This window comes from Cicer arietinum, chromosome 5 (genome assembly GCF_000331145.2).
Source record: "Cicer arietinum cultivar CDC Frontier isolate Library 1 chromosome 5, Cicar.CDCFrontier_v2.0, whole genome shotgun sequence".
NCBI classification, from domain to species: Eukaryota; Viridiplantae; Streptophyta; class Magnoliopsida; order Fabales; family Fabaceae; genus Cicer; species Cicer arietinum.
In genome coordinates this window covers 46,386,251-46,401,902 of record NC_021164.2, presented here as the reverse complement: position 1 = coordinate 46,401,902, position 15,652 = coordinate 46,386,251, and positions in this window count along the sequence as shown.

The following is a 15,652-nucleotide window of genomic DNA, read 5'->3' as shown; positions in this document are numbered from 1 at the left end:
AGGAGGATCTCACGGGGCGCGTGGAGATCACTCAGGGTGTATAGCTATAGTTTTTTTTTTTGTAGAATGATCAGATTAGGTTGACATAGAGGGAACAGACGTCTTTCTTTTGAATTGTATTTATTTTAAAATGGAAGAATGTACTTATACTAATATTGTCAGCTTGACATGTTATTTTTGATGAGTTACATGTACCAACTTTTGATGTGTAAATATTTTGGATTCATATTGTGAGAAACTTTTCCGCTGCTTGTAAATCATAATGACTCCATTATTTATCCAAAGATATTTCCTTATTTAATTCTCTGTTTTATTTTAAGTTCTTTTAAAAAAAAAATACACCCTCGCTTTGAAAATCGGGGTGTTACATTTCTCTACATCACTCAACAAACTCTCAAACATTTTAGGACAATTCCGAAGATCTTCTTCAACTGCTTTTGCAATCTCCTCAACTCGGTCTGGCTCATATGTATCTGTGTCAAAATCAGTTGAAGCATATGTCGAACCATTCTCAAAATTAATGTTTCCTTTTTTTTTCTCACCATGTCTTATCCAACATGTATAGCTTTGATCAATTCCATTCCATACTAAATGTCCTTCCAATTCATCTTCTCTAATGCGTTTTCCAAAACAACATTTTAAACAAGGACAAACGACTTTATTTGGATCTTTTGCATTCTTCACTGCAAACTCAAGAAACTCCTTCACTCCATTTTCATACTCTTTTGACAATCGATTGGCAAACATCCATTTCCGGTCCATATTATATTACCTATATAAATGCAGTTACACAAATAATAAGCTACTGATAGCATTATACCAATATATAGTACACATATCTAATATTGGAAAATGGAAACCAAGGTTCAAGTCTGATTTCAAAATAGAACAGATCAACAAATTTCAAAAAAGAATAGATTTTATATGATTTATTATGTAACAATTTATTAGTTTTAGTGACAACAACAAATTAATAAATACAGTACCTAAGACAACGTATCCAATTTTTTATAAAGGAGGAGCAGTAGATGGCCGCACAATACGTAGAGGAGATGAGGGTTCGTAAATTTATTTTAAATTTGTTTTTATTTATTTAAAGTACATGATTTTTATTTAAAGTGAATGATTTTACAGCGCTTGTGTAATAAACGCTCTAATAGGTCCTTTAATTATGTGAAAGCACAAGTCTTTTACATGGTTTGTATAAAAAACGCTCTAATAGGTCATTTAATTAAGTGAAAGTGCAAGTCTTTTACAGCGTTTGTCAAAAAAGCGCTTTAAAAGCTATGTAACATAAGATGGGAGTGCTATATTTTACAGCGCTTGTGTTTAAAGCGCTCCAAAAGCGCAGTAAAACATTATGTGAGGGCGCTTCAATTTACAGCGCTTTTGAGAAAGCGCTGTAAAATCCTTGTAAACATTATGTGTAAGCACTGTGTGACCCTATACGACCCTACAACAGCGCTTTTTCCACAGCGCTTGTCAAAAAAGCATTGTTGTATCCTCCGTCTTTTTAAAAATATTTAAACAACAACGCTTGTATTTAATAAGCGACGTAAAAGACGCGCTATAAAATGTCATTTTTAGCGTAGTATTATAATTAGACTAAACTATTGAAGTTATTTTCTTTTTCTTTCTACAAAGGTATACAATAAAATAATAATTTAAAAATGATATAACAACCCCACTTAAAGTTGCCATTCGTCGCTTAAATAGTTCAATGTGTCCAAAATACAGCCATATTCATATTTTTGTTTAATTTTTGGATAGAAATCATTTTAACTGTAATTATTAATATATTTGCAATCAATTAATTATATTATATATACTTTTCACAAGTTTTTTTATTTTATTTTTAAAAGTGTCATTTTCTACATCTTGGTTAGTCATGTCACGTTAATTTATACATAAGAAATATTATATCACCCTATATATCTTAATTTATTTATTTATTTTGAAGAGATTACTTTGGAAAAATACAATTACAATAAAAATAAAAATAAATGTTACTTGAATATACAAATTTGACAGAATACTTGATACCATATGTATTGTTTCCTGTATTTATATGTTGAACAATATTTTTTTCCAAAAAAATTTAATTTTTTTTCACTTTTTATTTTAATATTTGAGACATTTTGTGTGTGACACATATACATATTTATTATATTAAACACTTTGAATATTTCATTAACCACTATTTGCTAAGGGTATAGATTAAGTTAGAAGGTAGAAATTTATATTAATCAATATAAATTTTAAGGCAGCATAAATTGAATAAGATGTAATATTCTAAGTGTTTTTAACACAGAGGATATTATTAACTAATGAACAAGTAATCATATTTACTAATAAAGTAAGTCATGATATATTATTCAGTATCTTTGCGACAAGTATATAATAACCTAATGTTTGAGTCAAAGCTTTAAAATACACAAGGAATTATAAGTCAACTAATGATCCTCTAATTCAAAGATCAACGAAGAGTATGGATGAAACATCTAACAAAGTTAATTAGTGTTTTGGTAAAAATAAAATCCTTTGATGCAGACATTACGCGAAAAATAGTATTTTACAACGCTTTTTTTAAGCCATTTACAGCGCATTTTCAAAAAATTAAGCGATGTAGTATCTAGCGCTTTAAAAAAATACAACAGCGATCTTTAAAATAAAAAAGCGCTGTAAATTCCTTCTAAAAACGCGATGCTTGTTGTACTAGTTTTACAATGTTTTTTTAGAAAAGCGTTGTAATAGGTGCATTTTTATGCACGTTTTACAGCGCTATTACATTGTAATTTCTATGAAGCAATGGTTCCTCTAGTAGAGCTATCATCTGAAAAATTCAATGCTCTAGTAAAAGTCAAATCCTCTTATGAAATAAATGACTTTGTAATTTTTTGAAGTAACGGTTCCTCTTGTTGAGCTATCATATGAAAAGTCAATCCCTCTTGTCGATAAGTCTAACATTGAAAATTGATTTGTTGTTAGTATTTGTCTGAAAACAAAATTCTAAGAGAAATAATTTTTTTCCTCTGATGATGTGGCACTAGAACATGAAACTAATCTATATCCTAAGGCAAGGCTCAAAAAAGATTTCTTAAAAATTCATGAACACATCAAAAGAAAAGAATTAATGGAAAATCCTCTATGTAGAGAGTTATTAGAAATTGAATCAAATCAATCAATTTATTTTATACACTTGAATTGATATAGAATTTAATTGTATTATCCTCTTAGTGAAAGTTAAAAATCCAAAAAAGATTATATGTCAATTCACACATACTTGATTCAATGTAGTCAACCCCGATAGTCAAATAAAGCTTGAAGCCTGGAGAGGCAGAGTAAATAATATTTGTATGCTATTGAATTGGTAGTGGATTAAGTACTCAAATATACTGAGAAACATTTTTCTATAAGGGGAAGAATAGATGTAGCAAAAATTGTTATAAACTAGTAGAATATCATGATTTATTCTATTAATATAAATCTTTACCTTCTAACTTAATCTGCACACATAGCAAATAGTTAGGGGATAATTGTTATAATTGTTTTTGTTATCATCAAAACTTCAATCAGCGTATTGTAGTAAAAACCACATTTGCACTAATATATTGGACTCGTGGTCGAAGCTATAGCTCTACTACAATATCATCGTCATCCTAAACTATGCATAAATGGATCCTAACAATCAGAGGCGTTCAACCCTATCCATAAATATCAAGGGTCACAAACTAAATATAAAAGATAACATATAGCAATTATGTATTCATACACAACAATTAATAAAGCATGGTTTTAAACACCCTAATCCAATGTCTACATGCATGTCCATATGATTATGGAATATCACCTCGTCTAAAAGTGTTTTTCCTTAAAGAAATTGTGAAGTTCACTTGACAACAGATCACCAATAATTATGTCATGAATTTGTGAGCGTCCACCTGACAGCTCACGTCACCAATGCATTCATTAACATATTTCACCATATATCTATCATTAATTCACCACATCATATTACATCACAATATGCATTCACCACATTATTCAATAATTATTTTTTTATCATACTTAAGTTGCATTAATAAAAAATAATCACAAAACACCAAGACATCAAGCATCGAAAAATAACACCAAGGAATCCAACACCAAGTAGTAAAACACTAAATCAACTACCATATAGCCAAACACCAACAACAAGTTTAAACTAAACATGTTATACTAAAAATTCAAAGGATCCCTTACCTCATCTAGCACTCTTTTACCAAAGCACAACAATTCGCCAAGATTCGCATCCTACTTTCTTTTGCTGCAAATAATAACATTACATTATTTCAAATAATATAACATTATTGTTAAAATTAGGGCTTCAATTTAGTCATTTTTTAATTCTGAATTGTATCTCCATTCCTAATTTGGTCAACAATGGTCGTATTCAAAAATAGTTTTAAACAAGATGTTTTTTAATAGTAAGTTCTTTAGTCAATCCTTTATTTTTACAATCCAATCTGAACAGGTCTTATAGATTGATTCTATTTAATGTTTTTCATATTGAATTTCTAAATTCTTCAGATTGACTCTATTCGTATTATAGTTGCTTTTCCAAGAACTGATTACACAAGTTGTAGAATCCACAAGGCCTCTTTTAAGGCAAATTGAAGCCATGCAGGTAATAATCATATGTTTGAGAATTGCTTTTCCTTCTGTTTTATGTTCTCCTGTCTAGGATCTGTTCTAGACTAGAATTCACACAAATGCCAGAAGAGCTGAAGTTGAAAGATCTCTCAATTCTCAACTTCAGGTCTCTAGAATACTTTTTTATTGTCATTTTAAATTTTTTTCCTAGTGGATATTATGTCTCTATATCTTTTTCAATGGACTTTATTGGAAGCCGAGGCTAAAGCTGCCACTGCCGAGGAAAGAGAGCTTATCTCAAACCTTGTCTCAAATTAATGTTGTTCAGGCCCAGGTTCTACAATTTCTTGAATGAAGTCATGTCTTATTAGAACCGTGGGGAATATTGTTTTTCAAATTCCTAAATCAAGCGCTTCGTTTTTTTCTTTCCAGGATATAGAAAAAGAAAAGACTACTTGATCAGATTTGGAGAGGACCGTCTGTGTTCATTCTATGCCATCATCATATCAAACTCTCACAACAAAGGATAATTCTGCTTTTGAGAATGGTGTGATGCTTTGCTTCTTTTTACACCATTGCGCAGTAGTGATATGGAAATTTCATTCATATATTTTTGTACTATTGTTTACTCTGTAGTGATATGGAATATGGAATATATTTATAACCAAAACTTTTTAGAGTATTTATAAAATATTTTGTTTAGGAAGATGATTATTGTTCTCTATGAAATTAGTTTGCAGTTAATCACAATAAATGTTAAGAAATTCATTCTAGCTTCCTTTGAAAATTTATTCAATCTTTTAAAACAAAATAACTATTTATTGTATGTTTTAATAGAATTAGTAAAATTAAACTATATTTTATTGTATGTTTCAATGACATTAGTTAATAAAAATAAATTAGAAATTTAAATTTAATTTACAGGTATTAATAATTTAGAATTACAATTAATAGGGAGATAAAATAAAATAAATTTAATAAATAATAATAGATTTTGGTGACAGACAATACTGTAGAAATAGATTAAATTTTTATTTATATTTTTCTAGGTTTTAGTGACAGAAAATACAGTAGGAATAGACATTTTTTATTTATATTTAATTAGTTTTTAGTGACAGTCATTATTGTAGGAATAAATAAAAAACATGTTGTGACAATCATCAGAACATGTAGTGACAGTCCTCAAAGTGTAGCAGGACGCCCCCTTAAAGTTGACACTAAATTTGAGTGTCACTCAAAGTATTTAAAAAAAACTATACTAAAAAAATATTTTACAAATTATACTCGCGCAATGTGCAGATTTTATTCTAGTTTATTTTAATTTGCAAGATAATTTTTCAGTAACTACTTTTTATCAACTTTAACTATTTTCTACTTCATTGAAATTTCCATGTTTTTCTACTCAAACAAGTTCAAGGATTTCATTCATAATATTGGAAGAAATAAAATCAGTAACATAATAAAAAAAATGTCCCGAGGGACATAAGAGATAGATGCTCTTGCAAGAACATGAAGACTATCAATTGTGGATCGCCTAACAAAAACAACTTTGAAGTTGTTGTACAAATTCAACAAGGATCTACAATCATTTACTAAAATTCATATTTGGTGTGAATTAATTTAGCATTGCACACATCATCCACTCTTGTTTGCAATCCATTTCAAAGATAATATATATGATAAAAGCTAAGAGAGACAGTCCATTGAATTGCTCGTAGAAGAACTGAAGCCCTACCCTCTAATGATGATATATTACATGACATCGAACTTGTGACATCCCCCAAAATATTTTCATACCCTACAACCTTTAGATCTACGAGTACGCGTAAAAACCATGCAATACATGAGAAATTGGCACACCTTTAGTTACCACAGTTGCAAAAATCATTCCCATTGTTAAAGGCAACGGTTTTCTTAAGAAACGACAACACTTAAAAAAAAAAAACCATTTTCTTTAACATTCTATAGAAACGGTTTATGTATTGCAAGACACCAACGGTTTTACTCCATTACAACTGAAAAGTTGTTGTCTTAAATATTCGATGAGAACGGTTATTTGTCCAGCTTAAACTATATGTGGCAAGTAGGGGTGAAAATAGGTTAGGTTAGGCTTTGAAAGACCTGAACCTGACCTACGATTAATTTTTTAGGCCTAAGTTTGGCCTACGGTTTATCATAGGCTTTTTTTCCGGCCTAGTCTGACATTTTTAAAAGTCTAGTTTGACCTGAAAGCCTATTATTTAAAAGCCTTATTCACACTAAAAGAGAAACTAATAAAATAATAACTAACAAGTATGCACTGCAACAACCTTCTAAGAAAACAAAAAAGCAAAATGAATCCATAATTAGTCCTTATACACATATCAAGCTACATGCTCTACCCATACCAATTTACATGATGTTCTCCACATACCAATACCAATGTACAAATCTATATATATTAAAGAAAAAAATGATTTTTCTAACAAAATGATTTTTTTTTTAAAATTTGAAACAAACACTCTTTAAACCCTAAAAAATAATTTTTGATTTCAAAGAATAGAATTTTTCCTGAAACAAACACACCAATTATTACCTCTCAAACAAATATGGAACGACTACTGAGTGATTGCCTAATTGAACGACTACCGAATATGGAACGACTACCGAATATGAAACCACTAATGAGTGATTGCCTAATTGATATACTTTAAAATATGATTGGTGTTCATTGATTTAGGGTTCCACATGTGATAGCGTTTCAGCAAGTGTATTGAATTGTTGCAAGTAATAATAAAATGGTAGTACCGAGTGTCGAACTCAATGATTGCCTTTTACTATCGAGTTGTATTTAATTATTAAAGTTGAACAAAAAGTTTCTGAATTGATTGAAATAATATGTGAAATTAACAACACTAATAAAATTTATCCTTTATTATAAGAAAAATGTCACGGATGAGTTTCACTTCAAATCCAACCTTGGTGTCTAATTTGATCCTACTTACTGAATTCCTTTATTGAATTATTACTGAATTCTCTTTATTGTTCTTGTCCTAATGTCTTAGTGACAAAACCTTTAACTCCAAAGTAAGCACTAATTTCTTAGTAGATTTAAGATTAGAATTAAGCCTTACTGTACATGGATTCTCTTGTTAAACTATTATCTTTGCAACTAATTTAATTGTTTTCATGACCTGCATCTATCCCTAGACTACAATATCATGAATTTCTCATCTCAAACATTCGTAAAGTCCACTTCCGTTTAAAAATACAAATCGTAGAATATTTTAATAATGATCAAGAAATAAAAAGCATTAAACACAGAGATGAAAAAAATAATTCAATAAACTCATTCATATAACTATAAATCAAATCAGAAAAATAAGGGTTTCGTCTAGTTACACTTATCCCTAACAAATAGGGTTTAGTTACTCATGACATAGATATAATTGATAGAGATTAGAGAAGATTACAAGAAAGATTCATGAATGATTCTTGATAAAACTGCTCCAATTGTGTTAGAAATGATTGTCTTTGAGTTTCTTTATTAGGGCACAAGTCTCCAAACTTCACAATAGTAAAAAAAGATCCTAAAAATTGAGAAAAACTTGTTTTAATATGTTTTGATGCGCGTCGCGCGCGTCAGTCGCGCCTCAAGCGCACCTGGACAGTATTAGGATGCGAAAATATTATGGAAATGCGCCTCGGGCGCGCTTCAAGCGTACAACATCTTCTTTCTAGCATCTAGTGCAATTTTCTCCTTTTGGAGTCTGAATTTGGTTCCAGCGTCTTCATGAAAGTTGTAGCTATGGATCTTAGCTTTCATTTTCCCTTAGTTTGACTCTAATTGGACATCTACAACTCCATATATGAATGACATACTTCACATATGTCATGTTGATTTCTTACCAAAATTCAGCACTGCACTAAAAAAAGTAACAACACAAAACTACAAAAAAATATCTACTTAATCAACGAAATATGAACATAAATATTTCATTTAATCAAAGAACTGAAATAAACAAAATATATCAAATAACTCCTTAAATTAACTAATGAATAAAAGATAAATAAGACTAGAAACAATGAAAAATATGCATATGATGAAGAGTGATCAACGTATCATCCACTCTTGTTTGCAATCCATATCAAATATAATGTGATAAAAACTAAGAGAGACGGTGGATGGAATTTCTTATAGAAGAGCCAAAACTTCTCCCTCCAATGGTGACATATTACATGGCATCCAATGTGAGTCTGCCCCCAAAACTTGTTCATGTTCTCTTATTTGATACCCTTCTCCAACAAGTTTTTTATTTATTGAATATAGTTGTGTTAATCTACTAAAACCTGATCACCTGTGTGTTATTGCACATCAACAAGTTCCTTTCTTCCATAGACTTCATGCTACAACTGAAAAACTAGAGGTGCTTCATCGCCCAAGCACCATAAATTCGACATAACATATCACTAAACCATCAACTTCCACAATAAGAGGCTCAAAAAAGGGCCAATATTATACTTTCCTCTATGTTTTTGTAAGCCATATACTTCCATAATGATTACAGCGCTTTGTATACAAATGTTATAAATTGTAGCGCTCTCACATTATGTTTACAATTCTTTTAGAGCGCTTTGTATATAAGCGTTGTAAAATATAGCGCTTTCACATAATTAAAGGGTCTTTTAGTGCGCTTTGTATATAAGCGTTGTATAATGGTGCGTGTTTGATAAAAATTATTCCTTTTAAATAAATAAAACATATTTAATACGTTCTCTTCCAAACCCTACAAACCCTCCTCTTCTGTACTATGCGCCCTCTTCTCGCTGAACCCTCCTCTACTACTCCTTTACTGTGTGCCCATTTCTACTGAATGATTGTTGTCTCGGGTATGTATTTATTAATTTGTTGTTGTCACTAAAACTGATAAATTTTTACCTGATAAATCATTTAAAATTTTACCTGATAGTAGATGGCATAACCTTGATAAATAATATAAATTGTTACTTGATAAATCAGATAAATTGTTACCTGGTAAATCATATAAAATCTATTTTTTTAAAATCTGTTTGATCTGTTTTGTTCTGAAATCAGACTTGTATGAATAACCTTGCTTTCCATTTTCTAATATTAGACTATATATACTATAGATTGGTATAATGTTATCAGTAGCATATCATTTGTGTAACACTGCATTCATATAGGTCATTTAAAATGGACCAGGAATCGATGTCTACCAAAAGATTGTCAAAAGAGTATGAAAATGAAGTTAAGGGGTTTGTTGAGTTTGTAGTGAAGAATGCAAAAGACCCAAATCGAATCATTTATCCTTATTTAAAATGTTGTTTTGGAAAACGCATTAGAGCAGATCAATTGGCATGGAATTGATTAAAGCTATACATGTTGGATATGATATGGTGAGAAAAAAAGGGGAACACTAATTTTGAGAATGGTTTGACACATGCTTCAAATGATTTTGATCTAGAAAGGAAAAAATTGTTTTATGTAAATTTCTTCACGAAGTTAAAGTTCCAGAAGGATACTCTTCAAACATTAAAAATTTAGTTTGTATAAAAGACCTCAAGTTAAAAGGTTTGAAGACCCATGATTGTTATGTTATAATGGAGCATTTGCTACCAATATGTATACGTTCCATTTTACCTGACAAAGTTCGACCAACCATAACTAAATTATGTTTCTTCTTTAAGGAAATTTGTAGTAAAGTGATCGATCCTCAAAGATTACCGACATTGCAGAGGGAGACTGTTGTTACTTTGTGTGAGCTTGAAATGTATTTCCCACCCTTGTTTTTTGATATAATGGTTCACCTTACTGTTCATCTTGTTATGGAGACACAATTTCATGGGCCAGCGTATATGAGATGGATGTATCCGATAGAACGATATATGAAAAATATTAAAAGGGTACGTAAAAAATAGAAGTCGACCAAAAGGTTGTATTGCTGAACGATACATTATCGAAGAAGTTGCTGAATTTTATACTGAATATCTATCCAATGTTGAATCCATAGGGCTTCCCATGTCTCGTCATTTGGGAAGAATAACAAGAGAATGGATAACTAGAAAGAAAGTAATGACTATATGAAGGGTATAGACCCCAGTTCAATTTCACAAAGATTGAGGTGGCTAGAAAATGGTCCTAGTTTACATGTATTTTCTCACACCGTTAACAACTACCTATTTTATACCAAAGAACAAGATGATCCAACCACTACGCAAAATAGCGAAGTCACTCTCGTAGCTGAAGCGATGCATATCTCAAGTCGAAAAGACAAAAACCCGATATATGCAAATCTATTATATTTTGTGGTTATGGAGCACACATGGGAGTTAGATTACAGAATGTTTCGTGTTTCCATATTTGCTTGCAAGTGGGTCGATAATAATATTTTAGTGTCGCAAGCTCAACAAGTGTTTCATGTCACTGATCCTGCTGATGATAAATGGTCCATTGTCCTATCGACCAATAAAATAAGTGATGATAACAATAACAATGATGATGTTGGTAATGATATTTTCTTTGCGACATCACAATCACGTGAAATTGATTCAACTAATGATGCTATATATGTTAGAGATGATCATGATGAGGGAATTTGGATTAATTTATCGTTTCGTATCATTAAGGCATTAACAAATGTGAATCCCACAAAGACAAGAACAAGGGCATCTTAAGGTGTTTAAGTGTTTTATATAAGCCATGTAATCTGAATTCATCATGTAATTTATACTAAGTTCATGTAACTTGAACTACCATAACTAATTTCATGTAATATATACTTGGCAATCTATTTGACCTTCAATGACTGAGCATTTAGCTTGAATTGTATTTGATTTTCTGCATAAACTGAACTTGAACTGATCCCAACCTGAATTAATCATGTAATTTAGTATTTAGCATTGATATATAGGTATTTAACTAATTATTTGGGGAAAAAAACCAAATATACGTATTTATGCGCCCTCTTCTCGTTGTTCCTACTTAAGCAAAGTCGTAACCCTAAACTCAATGATTGTTGTTCTCAAATATTGTATTTATTAATTTTTTATTGTCACTAAACTGTATGTTGAACTTATACTACTAATTAGACTACTGCATGTTGACTTTGTTGAACTTATACTGAACTTATATTTATATTGTGTGAAATGTGTATATAATTGGATTCTAATAATGATTTAGATTGTCAAAATGATGAAGTTGTCAATACTAAGAGTAATGACAACGATGTTTAAACGTGGGACAACTATTATGCAAAAGGTCATCAAAGTAAGAAGTAATCGAATTAAATTTGAGGTATACTATACTTTGTTTAGAATTTATTTTTTTTTTATCTTTTTTGAAAGCATGCACTTACAATATGAGTTTGTTAGGTGGGATGGAACCAATGTGGCTAGCCAATTGAGCCCAACAGTTCAATGATGGTAAGTTATATTTGTGCAATTGTTCGTAAAATATCTCAATAACAATTGATGATTGGAGAGATAAAGCTTTGAAGGATGCGTAAGATATAATATGGAATGATATACAAGTAACTTTTTTACTCCACTTTTTTGTTACTAAGAACTTTTTCCATTAAAATACTTTTACCCAAATTTTATCTTTATTTGGTTTGCAGTCGGCTTTTAACGTTGATGAGGTGCGAAAAAATTATGTGCTTAAAGTTGCCAGAAAAATACACAAAGGATTTAAATCTCGTTTGTGAAATTTCTACTTAAGAGACTGTGATAGAAATTTGAATGTTGAATCTCCGAAAACATACAAACTCTACATATCAAATGAAGAATGGTGCGCTTTTGTAGCTAAACGTACATACCCTGCTTTTGAGGTAATATTAATTTATTAGCATTTGTGTTTTATTCATATTCATAGTGTATTTTTTTACACGATCGTTATTTTTTTATGTATAGAGTATAAGTACGGAAAATCGTGATAGAGCAAATGGATATGAAAATGTTCTCTCGATTCCAAACCTTAGTCTCTTTATTAAAATTTCTCTAAAAGAGTTACACTAAAACTAATGATGTGCAAACACGAGAAGGGTGGGTTGAATTGTGTTTGATAGTTAATAACTTTTTGCTAATTTGATGAAGGCTGATTGGTTTTTATGAATTATTTAGGTAAGAAGCAATCGGATTCCGATATAACAAACAATGAAAGCATAAAAAATTAGAGATATAGATTTTTGTTGGTTCACCACTAACTTGGCTACATCTAGTTCCTTCATTTAGAAGACTTTAATCCACTAATTCAAATACCTTGAATTTCAAAGCACTAGACCCTCCAAGTCAGTCTTTCCAAACAGTCTGACAGCCCCAAACGTTTGAGGAACTAATCACTTTGACCCTACAAGCCAAGTCTTTTCCTAACAACCTGACAACATCAGATTGAAGAATGAACTAAACTACTATAGAGTTGGATACCAAAAGATTATAACTTTAAGTGTTTTCTTCTAACAAAACTGATAATAATAATAATAACTCTTACTCTCTAAGAAAAAACACTTAGAAAATATTTATAACTTGAACAAGTGTTTCTCTCTTTGAACTCTAAGATGAATTTCAAATTTTGAGCTTATGAGTTCTTCTACTCTTTTCTAATTTTTGATGATCTTTTTCTTTAGCCTTGAGTATTTCTTTCGTAAAGTGATTTTTAAAAAATCTGAAATAAACACTCTTTAAACTCTAAAAAATAATTTTTGGTTTCATAGAATAGATTTTTTTTCTAAAACAAACGCACTCATTATTACCTCTCAAACAAATATGGAACGACTATTGATTGATTGTCTAATTGAACCGCTACCGAATATGGAACCACTATCGAATATGGAATCACTACCGAATATGCATGAAACGGCTACCGAATATGGAACAGCTAAAGAGTGATTGCCTAATTGATAGACCTTAAAATAGGAAATAATATTATTAATAAATAATAATAAATAAAAATAACATTAATAAATAATAAAATATATATAGGTCGGTCTGTGAGGCCTAATAGGTTTTTTTATAAGTCTGAGTCTGACCTATTTAAATAAATAGGATTTAAAAATAGCCCGAGTCTAGCCTTTTATTAAATAGGTCAAGCTAGGTCATAATGAGGTCAGGCTACAGGCCCCTGACGAACGACCTAGCCTCTTCCCATCCTTATTGGCCAATATGTCGGACGAGAAAAAGTTATGATTCTTGAATGTGAAAGAGGAGGTCGTTGCACTTTAGAGGAGATTTTATGCAATTTTTATATGTAGATAATTTACTCATTAATTAGAGATTATATGAACTTTTATGAATTTATGTAGTTTTGGTTTACGTATGCTATTTATGCAATTAAAACATATTTGATTATATATATATTTTTGTTAATAACAAGAATCAAAATATATGTTCATGTTTAATTATTATAGAAATATAAAGTATTAACATGTGTCTAATATAATTTACCTTATTATTGATTCCACTACAAATAATTAAGTATTTTGTTTTCTCGTATAATACGCAGTTGCGAAGAGAACAGATGTAGGGAAGAAGAAATTTTTCAAACCCTAAGTAAAGTTAGTGCAATGGAATCAATAATAAGGTAAAATAAAATAAAAAAATCATTAAAAAAATCTCTTGTCCTTAATGTATTTTGGGACGGGTAACCTAGAGGATGACCCGAACCTGTTCCTTCTTTTACCTTGTCTCATCTTTCTTTTATGTCTTTTTGTTGAGTGATCTTAAGGATTTCTATTGAGATCACTCAACAAACCACTGCTTCTATTACCAGATGTCATGATGAAGGTATGATAATAGAGAATGGATATGAATCAACGGTTGGCTCTGGTAAAATTAACAAGGAACTATATGAAAACCCAAAGTTCAACTCCAAGTCAGTGTATCTAAAGCCAAAATATAGGGTACTCTTCAAGATTTTAGTTGGTTACGTGGTTCCTAAAGGTGGCTTTGTTGAGCATGTCAGCAAATACCACAAAGAATTAATATCGAATACTTCCAAAAGATCAACACTAATCTACCAAACATGATACTTGGGCACATGAGGTCTTGTAATGTGTGTAAGACCCATAGTTTTAAATTTTAATTTATGTATTTGGTGTATTTTGGTATTGAACTCTGAGGCTTTTTAGTCAAGTTATTGATATTTTGTGAGTTTAATGCCCAAAAATATCTTTTGATGCCCCGATTAAAATTATTCATCGAAGAATAATTTATTTATGTTACGAAGAATTTAATTTTGGGCAGTTTTGTTAAAAATACCTCGGGTTGCTAAAAATTGTATCTGCCAATTGAGTTGTGGTGAGAGTAGATATTTTTAGCAAATGGTTTGAGAGGTTATGGGTAATTTTGATAGAAAGTAAGGAAAAAGGAAAAAGGTTATGGGTAATTTTGAGAGGTTTGAGAGTAAATATTTTGTATCTGCCAATTGAGTTGTGGTGAGAGTAGATATAGAAAATTTGGGTGAAAATTTGGAGTTGGGTTTTTGGTGAAATTGATGAGTGTGTTCGTGGTAAAGGAATTTGATTCATCTATGTGTGTTGTTGAGGAAAAGAAATTTGATGTGTTTGAGTTGTGGTTTGTGAAAATTAGTTTGACATGTGTTATGTTTGAGTTTTGTGGAAATTTGTGGTGATTGATGATTGAACTTGGTGTGGATTTTGTGGTTTTTGAATTGATCGAATTTAATGTAAATTGTGGAATAAATTTGATGTGTGTGGTGGAAAATAAATGTTTGAGTATGCTCTGTGTGGAATTTAAAAATCGTTAGAGTTAAATGAGTATTAAAAATGGGGAATCTTTTAATATATGCATTTACTTAATGATTGTCGTGAAAATCGTTAGAGTTAAATGAGTATTAAAAATGGGGAATCTTTTAATATTTGTATTTACTTAATGATTGTCGTGGATAGAGTCAGACTATGCTCATACATTTCAATGTACATTGCGACCGGATGGACCATGGTGATAGTGGTGACCGGATGGGCCACGAGATGATGCCATGTGATTTGTTGGTTCATCTTATCCTTGC